At 37.9% G+C, this 11,565-nt stretch overlaps 1 long non-coding RNA gene across 2 annotated transcripts in view; it reads right to left on the bottom strand.

Annotated features, from left to right (window-relative positions):
* Nucleotides 1-1,139: 1,139 nt before the first annotated feature.
* Nucleotides 1,140-11,565, bottom strand: part of LOC117674757 (uncharacterized) — a 12,318-nt gene continuing 1,892 nt past the window's right edge. The window contains exons 1-3 of one of the 2 annotated variants that reach the window (XR_015731130.1): nt 3,362-3,615; nt 2,538-2,606; nt 1,140-1,470 (exon numbers count right to left, since the gene is read on the bottom strand). This is a non-coding gene — a long non-coding RNA (uncharacterized LOC117674757). Of the gene's footprint in view, nt 1,471-2,537; nt 2,607-3,361; nt 3,616-11,565 lie in introns of those variants that run through there. The other variant, XR_004593976.1, reaches the window with a different exon arrangement.

Raw genomic sequence — 11,565 nt, 5'->3', positions numbered from 1 at the left:
ACGTAGAGCTTCTAGGCTGATCCCTCTTTTGACCCTGCCCCCAGATTCTGCCACTCTTTTCACTAGATTAGATGAGGGACTATGGAAGAATTCCAGGGCTATTGGCTAGGCTGGGAATTTAGCAAATCATTCTGGAAAAAAACAATTCTAATGCTACCAAGAAAACTTCATGGAGAAATGAGAGTTAAACCACTTTCTGATTGGAAGCATTTTTAGTACCGTTATGTCTTAACTCCAACCACCATGTCACGCAGAAGTTCAATAGGCATTTCATAATAAGATATACCAAGCTAACTGCTACGTTGATTAAAACAGTAATTTAACTAGTACACTAGTTTTTCTGAGTTTGAACAGCAGGTGCCACAGTAATTGTCATGCAATTTATATTAATTGGGGTTTACACTTATATAAAACTCACTGCATGGAAATTTCTTCAGTTTACAAGAAATATGTGAGTGCAATAGTCAGAAGGCAAAGACTGCAGACAGGTGTCAGTTCAAAACTTCATTGTATTCTAAAACCCAAGATAAAACTGTTAAATATTCTTGACCAACATCTAACAGCATTTTAGGTTAATAAACCTGAACTAAAAGAAGTCTAGTTATTAAGGATTAGGGAGTTGAACTGAGTAAAATCCATCTGAAGATGATCGTACCATTAAAATTAATACGAAAATGTAATTCCCTAGATTTCAGTTGGTTTAAGTGTGACTACCTGATAACACAATCAAGGGCATATTTATTTCCTCTTAAGAAATTTTACTCTTGACCATTTATGCTTAGATTTTTACTATTGAGTACTTATGTCTCAATTGAAGTCCTACACTTGTATTTCATCCAAAGAGTTTAAGATGGTCTACATCATTTCTTCTTCCCTCTTATATCCTCACAACAGCCTTGAGCAGATTTTGGGAGTGAAAGCTTGGATGATTGGCCCAAAGATACCCAGGAAATTTCAAAAGTAATTCGGGATAGCAAGCCAGGTCTTCCTAATTTACTAAATAAATTAAATGCTATATCCCAATAACCACACTGGACAAGCAAGTCAGACTAGATCAGATTACTTTAAAAGTCCTCACCAGTCTGTGGAGCTACTTTTTTTTTAAAAAAATCACTTTTTTATATCACACAATTAACCAGTTTGGAGACATGAGGTATTATATATATTTATAGTTATTGATACATACCAGGAAGTAGTATGTCCCTTCATAGTAGTGTGTGAGAAGGAAGCTGAAATTTCTAGAGCTGAACTGAGCTTCTGGAGAAGGTTCATTAGTCATCGAGAACATTGTCGAGAACATTCCCCTGCAGCCAAGGATGTTCCTTGATGTTCTTCTTTTCCTCACCCATGGAAATTTCCATCTTGGCTGCTCTTCAGGTGGTCCATGAAGAAGATGTCTCCCATTCTCACGAAGTTTGGAATCTCAGAGCTCTTCTTCCAGTGCTAATGTATCTGTGCCAATGTTCTGAGCTATGATAGCAAATAAGATGAACCCTACTTAGCTTTGAGAGTGTATTACCTGATTTTACGGGTTCTTTCACTCATATTGGCCCACGGCCCTGTTTCTGTTCCCTTCCGAAAAGAGCCCTACCAAATTTGCTGCTCTTAGCTCAGTGTCTGCTAGCTGTGAACTTTCTATAATATACAATATTTGAGAAAGTGGAAAAAGAAAAGGAAGTGTTAATAACACCACCCCATTTTAAAAAGGAATGGTGTTATCAGTTCAGTTGACAATAGAAAGTAGGGGGGCACATTTGAGTTGTCTCTCTGCCTCTCTCCCTACCCATCCCCCACATTCCAGACTTGAATTGTGAAGGAATATCAGGAGCTTTCCAAGTTTCCTCTGTGTAGCAGCACAGCTTTTGCCTCCTTTTGTTCTGCCCAGTGTGCCCATTTTTAAATATTCAAACAAAGCTCCATAAACCGCTAGTTACACCATAATACCAGCTTGTGTTTACATTTTCAGCTCTCCAGATCATGATCCCATTGAGTGCACATAGAGCGAGTGCTCGTGAGTATGCGCCCATTCACCATCAGGAGAAATCAGACTGTAAACACAAGCTGGTATTTTGGTGGGAGCGCACTAATATGGCGGCTGGGAGGGTTGGAAGTGAAAGGTCAATGATAGGTTCAGAAATTCCTTGCTTTTTTCAGGCTGAGTGATGCTGTGTGTGTAATAGCTGTTATATTTCTCTCTCCCTTCCAAATGGGAAACAGTCATCTGTTCTGAAGCAACAAGGCCTAGTTAGAATGGTTTCCTTTTTTTAAGATGGCATGAATCTTCTATGCCACTTGAGAGCAGCATTATTTAAAATATTTAAAACAAGACCAGAGCAGAATTGTTTATCCTATGAGTTAGACTAGATGACCTTCAAATTCTTGGTCACAATTCAGAGAACCACTAAATGAAGTACCCTAATGATATATCCTTATTTTTTTTAAAAAAGCACACCCATCCATCCATCCATTCATCCACCCATCCACCCTCCATCCTAATCCATTTTTGAATCTTGGGAATCTACAAAGAAACTTACTACCTTGATGAATGTAGATCATGCATTGTTCCTCAACAAGTCATTGAGCACCTCTGGAGAAGTCCTCTCCTCCTGTTTAAAAAAAGAAATTGCATGAAAGCTGCTCAGGTACCACACTTCCTTTCTAAATGCTAAATCGGAAAGATTTGAGCACAACTTAAAAATAATCTAATTAATGAAATGGGAGCTACAAAATTAACTCTGAGAAAGCCATTTAAGTCTCAGATGAGATTTGCATTGAGCACATACCCATCTAAATACACTAAGTATAAAGCATTTGATCCTGGAAACACTTAGCAATATATGATAGCTCTAATCAGATGTCTGTGAGGAATTTCCTAAATGGTTCGCTTCGTTTAGATCATCTTTTAATAGAATCCCTTCATTTCAGACGTAAAATAATAAGAAGAGTCTAGTCAAGCTCACTAGCAGAAGCATCATTAAGAAGCAAAGAAGTAATGAGCAAGTTACAATACACGAGCTAAATATATCTTACAGAAATTTTCTGTGTATTTATATAAACAAGTCATATATGGGCAAAGATCACCAGATCTCTTTGGGAAATATTTTGACACTGGTGACTTGGAATATATATTCCCTAACTGTTGATGTTCATGAAGTTACACATAGGGTCTTCTTACTGTAAAAAAAAAGAAAGAAAGAAAAGAAGGAAATTATATATCTTTACGCAAAGAAAAAAAAAGGGTCAATTTATCCATTTGATTTCAAGATTGAAGGCTGAGTAATCGAACTTCCACAATGAATTCCCATCTATCACTTATGCAATGACTAACATTCTTATTGAGATTTGATTTCTTTCTTCTTGCCTGATAATTTTTTCTTGAGGGCTTGACATTAATGCTGAATCAGAGATTGTAATGCAGTTGTTGGCAAATGATAAAATTAATATTTACAATGAAATCATATAGGAAAATGTTAATAAATTATAATATAGTACTGAGCTCTTCTTGTGATGATGGTTGTAGAAATATAAATGAGATAGGAAATAAATTATTTAGTTTTACTAATTTGATAGTAAAAATTTCACAGCAACTCTGAAAGAAAGTCAGCCTTTGAAGTTCTTTCAAACATTCGAGCTACTATGATGTCATAAAAGGCAGGTAGGTGGGCATGAAGGCAGAAATCTGAAGGCACCACTGCAGAAGATGTTGGGAAGCCAAAGGCTAAAGAAGCAGACGGGAACTTTTGAGAAAACTGGCAGTCGAGGCATATTTTTGATATAAAACAGATGATAAAACTAGTAAGCCCTGTATTTCTGATATAAAATAGTGCTGGAAAATGGTATCTTTGGAAATAAGTAAGCATACTATGTGTTGGCAAAAATCTCATTGCAAATATAGTCTGTGAGAATAATTATGGCACATTTTGGAATAAACCAGGTTAGTATTTGGTTGATGGGATATGGGCCACAATATGTTGGCTATCAAAGTTATCCCTAGAGATCCCAACTTGTGGAAAAATAGCAGAATAGAGGTAGTGTTGTGGCCCGCCAGTGGCCTGCGCGGATCGTGGCTGATCCCAATGATGAGGAGGCTGGTGTGGTGTCACGCCAGCAGCCTGCACAACCGGCACTCGCGTCGGACAACGAGGAGGCTGAAGAGGATGTGGTGCCAGAGGCAGAGACTCAGCCAGGGCCTTCAGAACCTCCAGAGGCTCCTTCAAGTGGAGAGAGCGAAGTGAAGGAGCATCTTCTCAATGCTCGAGCCCGCAGGGCTGCCAAAAGGCAGGAGTGGCTACTCAGGAGGAGGAGGTCTCCTCGAGAGTAAGGCTTGAGGATAATTGGCCACTCCCTTTAAGTCACACACCGTTAGTAAGTTTCTTGCTGGAAACAACTTGTAATTATCATCACAGCATTTTTGGAAAAGTCTTATCGTATCTTGTTTTCTGGGCTGGTTGCCAACCTTTGCCTGATTTTGGTTTATTCTTGCTACTTAATAAATTTGATAAGGACTGTTGGTGTGTGTCAATATCCTCGGGAATCCAGAGCTGGGGCAGAACAGATTGACAAATGACACCCTGCCCTCTTTCTCCCAGGGCCCATCTAACACTCCAACAAAACCATTATCCAGCTAGTTGGTAAACCAGATTTCTTGTTTCTTTTCTCCAGAATCAGTTGACCCTACCCCAATATATACCGTGGTACTTCCCTAGTTCACTCCCACTTTCAGTGGGGCAGCTAAAGGCATAAACACCCCCTTCAGTCCCCACTAAAGGTAGAATGAACTAAGAATGACCACTGCCTCCCGCATTGTCTCTCGCCCAAAGGGAGCTAAACAGATGTTATTGCTGCTACCTGGTCAACAATTGGCACCAGGTCTGTTGCCACTGATGCATCATTGCTCTTGCACCCATGTACTGTACAGACATTTGATATTACATCCAATATAAAATATAACAAATAGAAGGGCTGCAGTTCAGAGATAGTGCTTGCTCTGCATATAAAAGACCCAGGTTCTGTTCCTGTTCCTAATATAATGATTAGTGATGATTATAACTGCTACTACTAAGTTTAAGTGGCCCACTGGACTGATTTGATATAGGCATCTTTTCTTTTGCATCTTTTATTTTTCTGATTTATCTTAAAATGTTTTTCAGCATTTGCATCACAATTTTTGTTACTTATTTCATTGCTATAATTTTGATCAATATTACGATTATATTAATCACATGGTTGCTGTTAATTCATAATTTATCATGATTGCTGCCTCCTTCTCTGAGGGAAACAAATAAAAGGAACACAAAACTCAAAATTTCTTCTTTGAAGACCACAAAAATGTTTGAGGATCATGGAGCTAGTCTGTGTCTCTGTCTTGCCTGCCCTCTGAGTGAAAAGACAGATAAACACGGCCAGAACATAATCCTTGAAGAAGTAGAAAGGATTAAAACTAAATCTCCTCAATTCAGGAAATTGGGTTAGAATAAAATGTGCTTGTTAGAATAGCTCCAGTTTTATCATCCCCTTCTGAGTTGCATGATCATGACCTAAGCGAGACTATATTTGCATCAGAAACTGAGACTCAAATAGAAATTGTAATGAAGTGAGATGAGATGTGGCAAAGATTCTAATATACTGCTATTGCTCATAGTATTTGCTTTTACTACCAGCCTGACTTCCAAGCCCTGAAGTTCTTGCTCTATTTATGGTTTAACTAAGAGATGCATTTCCAGCCAGTGCCCTGCTTTTGGTGCCTGCAGTGTTGGCATGCATTAGGTGAAGCCAGCAAAGGCTGCTGTTGAGGCACGTTCAAGGCCTGATCACTTTTAAAATCCTTGGCTTGGCTTGGCAGCTTTCTTCCTGACAGCTGTTTGTTAATCCAGTTGAATTCCTTCACTCTCCTGGGGATAAAAGCACTTCCTGCTCCAAATCCAACTCTCCATTCTCACCAAATATCCAATGCCATGTGCCACCACCAGGTTTCATTTCCACATGAGCAGGTCTATTAAGAGTCCATGCCAGTGGGACAAACACTGCTTGTAAAATCAATGTACGAATATCACTGCCATCAAAAGCAGTGGCATCTTCTCCTCTACATTGTTTGAGCTGGGTGGCCTTATAAATTTTTAAAATATAAATACATTAAATTTCAGTAAGTAAGAGACAAGAAATAGCCAGGAACACTATAGTGGGGAAATCAATAAAAAAATAATCAAGCAGTGGATTTGTGAGTATGTAGAAATGAACGATTACTGAAACAATTACATGGGATTGTTAAAAACAGATCATGCCAGATCAACCTTATTGCTTTCTTTCATAAAGTGACTTAAGTGGATCAGGGAAATGCTGTGGATATAGTATACAGGGATTTCAGTAAGGCATTTGACATGATAGATCACAGCCTACTTCTTGGTAACATAGAACAATGTAGAGTAGAACTGACCAACCATACTCAGCATGTAGTCCTCAAAGGAGCTACCTGGAGGGAATTCCGCACACAGTGGAGTACCTCAAAGTTCTGATTTGGGCCCGGTGCTTTTCAACAACTTCATAAGTGATCTAGATGAGGAGATAGAGGGGGAATTCATCAAATTTGCTGACGACACTAAACTGGAGGGAAATTGTCAACACTTTGGAAGATAAAACTCAAGATTCAGAAGGATCTTGACAGAATTGCACATTGGGCCTTATCCAACAAGACACAGTTCAGTGATGAGAAAAATAAGGTTCTGCATTTAGGCAGGAAAAACTTGCCTAAATGCATAGGTATAGGATAGGAGGTATCTGGTTCAACAGAAATAAATGAGAGGTGTCCTGATGGATCATGACTTAAGTATGAGTCAGTACTGTGCTGCCACTGCCAAAAAAAAAAAGCTACTGCAGTTCTACATTGCATCAACAAGGGAAAGTATCAAAATCATAGGAAGTGATAATACTGATTTATACTGCACTGCTGAGACCATACTTGGAATACAGTGTCAAAGATGATGGGTCTGGAGCTTAAATACTATAATGAACAGCTAAGGGAACTAAATATGTTTAGCCTAATGAAGAGCAGGCTCAAGAGAGACATGATAGCAGTCTTCCAACACTTGAAGAACTGTTACAGGGGAGATGGTGTTGACTATTCTCCACAGCACCTGAGGGCAGGAGACCAAGAAGCAATGGGTAGAAGCTCGTCAGAGGGAGATTCAGTCTGGAAATACAGGAATTTCCTGGCAGTGAGAATGATTAATCAATGGAACAGCCCGCCTGGAGTTGTGGATGCTTCATCATTGAAGATTTTCAAGAAAAGATTGGACAATTTGCCCAGGATGGTATAAGGATTCCTGCTTTGAGCAGAGGTCGGACTAGAAGAACTCTAAGTTAGAGTTTCCAGGATCAAGGCAAGAATGGTCATGGCTGGAACAATGAACACTTTGAAGACTTGGGGAATAGTGTCTTTGTTTTCTTTCTCTCCAAGAACATATGGCACATATGCAATTTTGAGCAGAGGGAAGTGTGCATATTATTTGGCTCATGGAGGGGACACAGGCTCATGGAGGGGACTCTATTTTGTTTAGATGCTTTTAGGGACACACTACAGGAAATTAAACTCTCCACTGAAAATTTGACAACACCTTGGGAAACAGAAGCTTTTTTTTTTTTTTAAAGCAAGTCAAAGTCTGTAAAATCTGTGTATTTCAACAAGCTTTTTTTTTTTTTTAAAAAAATAAAAGTTAAACTAAGCTTATTGTGCCATCTCTTTCTGTCTTGTTTGGAAGTCATCAATATGCTGTACAGCTTCATATTCACAAATGTTTTCTTGTTACACATTCTCAGAACAATTTATTTAGAAGAGGTGTAGTGGAAAGTGAGTGGGTGCCAGCTGAGAAGAATCTACATGCATCTGGGTTTTGTTCTTTCTTCACATGAATAAATGAATAAATGACTAGAAAACAAACAAATATGGCAGAAATAATAGCCATGCTTCTGTAATGATTTTATTAGCATAAAATGTCTGCTTAATCCAAGTGCCACAATGCAACTAAGAGAGAAAGATTCCCAAACCCTAAATTCTAATTCTAATGACCCAGAGGCCCAGATCTTTGAGGTGGCTACAGCATTCTGAAAGTAATTCAAAAGACTGAACTGGTCTTTTACAAATTCTTGCAATCAATGACTTTGTCCACTTTCTCTAAGATTCAAATCTTAGGGAACATGGTTATTTTCAAAGTGTCCTTAAATTTTAGATTCAGGAAATTGTGCATACATTTTTAGAGTATTGAATAGATCCCATTGTGTTGTTTACTTTATGTGCTTATCTCTCTCTTAGTATAATGTGGGAAACAACAGGAGTAGTAATAGTTCAGCTAGGAAATAGCACAGGTATGATAACGAAGCACAACACTAAAGATTATCTTCATATCAAAGAAGACATTTTTAAAATGTTAGCTAGATATGATAATTTATGCTAATAACCTGAACTAACTGAGCAAGAATTCAGATTTAAACTGAATTTTCCAAAACATTATTTTTTTCCCCTTCACTACAGTATTTCCCCACTTGTAGATAAAATGGCAACAATGCCTGGACAATCCTCATGTTTCATTTTTGTACCAAAGTGCCTCCAGTCTTTTAACAGTACCAGCATAAAAATAGTCCCTTTCCCCTCCTAAATCAACACTGCCCTCCCATACCTTTGAATGCCATAAAATTTTCTTCCCCTTCCATTCAATCATCAGTTTCCTTGGCAATGTTTTTTTAGAAGTAGTTTGCCACTTTCTGATTCCTGGGGCTGCGAGAAACAGAAAGTGACTAGCCCAAGGTCAGCCAGCTGGCTTTGTGCCCAAGGCAGAAGTAGAACTCATAATCTTCTAGTTTCTAGCCTGATGCCTTAAGCACCACAACTAGCTGGCTCTCTTATAACAAATGGTAGTGGCTATCTATTATTTATTGTAGCATTGTCACTCTCTTGCATTTTAGTATTTAATGACTACTGGCCTCACAGTGTAGGGAGTGATATTATAAAGGCCATGCTGTGTTTTGCTCATGTGCAACTGGCAGATTGGATGCCAAATTGTGATTTTAATACCATATAGATTTTATCTGTTATCTGTTATTTTGTCCTAGAATTTTTAATTGGATATTCCTTGAGTGTTTTTAACCTGCTCTGGTCTCTGGTCTCTGACTGTAATAAACAAAAATAAACTGTTATAGGTATATTACCGCATTAGTTGTGTTTTGGGAGGCCTTTCTTTCTGGCCATTGTTCAGGATCTATTATACGTATTATAACTTCTTATCATGCGGTTTCCTTTCCTAGTTGATCTCCCATTTTAAAACTCAAGTTCTCCCAGTGTCTTTCTTCCAACCATACTGTGAGGAGAGGAGAGCAAAAATCAGAGCAAAGCCACAGCAAATATAATTCTGGGGAGAATCATACTGTTTCTCCCCGAAAATAAGACCGTTTTATATTTCTTTGAACCCTGAAATAAGCGCTTGGCCTTATTGCCATGCGCTCAAAAGCCTGATTGGGCTTATTATCAGGGGATGTCTTATTTTGGAGGAAACAGGGTATTAAAGGAGAAGGTAAAGTCTCTATAGGTAGCTTCTTTAACTTTTAAATAGTGTCAGGGTAGACCCAGAGGCCCAGATCTTTGTGGTGGCTACAGCATTCTGAAAGTAATTCAAAAGACTGAACTGGTCTTTTACAAATAATTGCCAGTATCCATAAATTGGAAGTAAGGAAGTAAGATGCTGGATAGTCCGTGGATTGGTTAGTTTTAGTTTACCAACTTTATAGGGTCTACTAGGCATACATCAGAGGTTGATTCCTTCCTCTGTAGGGCTTTTTCTGCCTTGGGTCTCCCTCTGTATGTCAAATTATATTGGATAGAATTAGTAATTGCCTGGTGCTGCTCTTAATCAATTAAAGGATTTTTTTGGGGAGGGGGGTAGACACATGTTTATCACTGGGAGCTGTTTCCCCATATGTTTCTTCATTTCACATTACTTTAACTTCTAAGATGCCCAAACAAGATGTGAGAGGATGAGAAGACAAATCAGCTTCTGGAAATTAAGATAGAGTCTTACAACTGCTCAGTGTTCCAGTTTGTGGATATTTTCCCATTAGCTGGTAGTTTGTCCAAGAGGGATAGTGACAAAACCAGATGAAAAGACTAAATATCACACAAAACTACTAGCGTGCCTGCCAATGAAGAGAATGTGATTTGGCATTAAATTGCAACTGGCAATGTAGATTTTGGATAGAGAGCTGTTGATTTTTAGACCATTAACTTTGATAGTAGTTGTGGAGAAGTGGTTTTTGGAGGACACAACCAGGTAACAAAATATTCCATGTACTTGTCATTTAAAATTAATACTGGTCATACTTATCCTAAAGTTGTCACAGACTAATACATTTATCCTATAAAAATAGATATTACAAAACTATCAAATCAATCAAAATACATATGAAAATTTCTTGCTGCAGGGGAGAAAAGCCACATCTGTATAGAAATATCTTTAAAAACTTTTCTTTTTTCTTTTTAGATGCCAGGTCTTGTTTGTTTCTTGTTAATATATTTTATGATGGTTGTTGTTTGTATCCTGCTGAGATATTTAAATTGAAGATGTTTTATATATCTGTGTGCATATATGTTCATACAGGCTTCACTCTTTGTGCTTTGAGTATCCCTCAAAGAAACTACCATATTAGTGAACTCTTAAAAAAAATAGTGAATGAGATTTGACAAACAGTATTCAAGACAAAAGTTGATTTCCAATTCACTTGCTTTCCCCTTTAAATTATCTTCACTTAAAAGATTCAGAATTATTATACTTATTAGATGTACCAAGTGCTTGTTTGGGTACTACACTTCCTATTATGCTTAGAGTTATTTTTTTTTTAAATTTAAAAGTTCTGAAAATCATAGCATTTGGCAACTGAATATGCATGACACTAGAAAGAAATGTATTAAATATAAGTGTACACTTTGTACACTTTAAGGAAATAGTCATTAATAGGCAAGCTGTCAAAATCTGGATGGGCTCTTTGCAAAGCAAGATTAAAGCACTAATTTTGATCCTAAAAGTGATAAATGCATGGTTCAGTAGTAATCATCTCATTCAAATGCCCATTTTATTTCTGAAAAATGGGTATTCTTACACTATTTAATTCCAGCCTGAGTCTAGTCGGGGTTTAGCTTAACATCAGGAACAGCCTTAAGACTATTTATAAATGAGTATGATATTTCTCTGCAAATTAAACACATCAGTTTCCTAGCATGCTAAACTGTGTATCTTCTGTCCATCTATCCATTTTTTGCCCATCTAGCTTTTCTTTTGATTTCACCAAAGAACCAAATTCAAAATAGAACAATTTTCTGGTTTGTTGTGCTCCTTCCTCTTGACTCCCTAATCAATTCCAGCTGGGAGACCCTGAAAACCTTTAGCCAGAGGGTGACACATCAAGTCTTCTCCAACAAGTGGGGGAAATGGGTAAAAGACAACTGGTGGTGAGCAAGGGAGACCTGCTGAGCATGGAAGTAAAAACCATCCTGTTTCATGTATGCATAGGGAGCTGCTGTTCGAG

This window comes from Pantherophis guttatus, chromosome 1, assembly GCF_059756535.1.
Source record: "Pantherophis guttatus breed Tessera chromosome 1, ASM5975653v1, whole genome shotgun sequence".
NCBI classification, from domain to species: domain Eukaryota; kingdom Metazoa; phylum Chordata; class Lepidosauria; order Squamata; family Colubridae; genus Pantherophis; species Pantherophis guttatus.
Note: the sequence above shows the minus strand (reverse complement) of the source record. Positions and strands in the feature narration are given on the sequence as shown.